Genomic DNA, 788 nt, shown 5'->3' with positions numbered 1-788 from the left:
GTTTACTTTGAATTTACATTAGTTCACACAAACACTCCATCCATGCTTTTGTTCCGGCCCTCCGGTCCAGTTTAAGAACCCATTGTGGCCCTCGAGTCAAAAAGTTTGCCCACCCCTGGGTTACACAGTTCATTCAACTTGGTCGCTGGTTGGGTGCTGGGCATACAGCATTGTACTGCAGACTGAAGGGTCCCAGGTTTGATTCCAGTCAAGGGCACATGCCCATGTTGCAGCCTCGATCCCCAGTAGTGGATGTGCAGGAGGCAGCTGATCAATGCTTCTCTCTCATCATTGATGTTTCTCTCTCTCTCTCCCGCCCCCTTCTTCTCTTTCTAAAATCAATAAAAACATATTTTAAAAACAAAAGACTTGGCTTGGTACCACGAGGGCCTATGGTCTCGCTCTTTAAAAATCATATTCCTATTTGTCAATTAGCTTTTGAGAGAGCTAGGTATGTTCCCTTCAAAACCTTCTGGGGGGGAAAAAAACCCACCCCAAGTCACATTTCAAATAGGTTAAGAGAGGCGAGTGTCAGGCAGCGGGTGCAGGACACTGTGGGCGGAAGACGGGGCCGTAATGAAGGGGACTGTCTGTGACGGTGACGCCGAGCGCGTGTTGGGGACCCTCGCTGGGCTCATTCCTCCCGAAGAGGTTTGTCTTGCGGGCGGAGGAGGAGAAAGGCGGGGATCAGCCGCCTTTCTCAGCCGAGAAGGTGACGGGGCGGCGGGACCCGGCTGCGCGGCTTCCCCACAAACGTAAACACTCGGGGTGAGCGGACGGGGACACCT

The sequence above is a fragment of the Myotis davidii genome, unplaced genomic scaffold (genome assembly GCF_000327345.1).
Source record: "Myotis davidii unplaced genomic scaffold, ASM32734v1 scaffold164, whole genome shotgun sequence".
Taxonomy (NCBI): Eukaryota; Metazoa; Chordata; class Mammalia; order Chiroptera; family Vespertilionidae; genus Myotis; species Myotis davidii.
Note: the sequence above shows the minus strand (reverse complement) of the source record.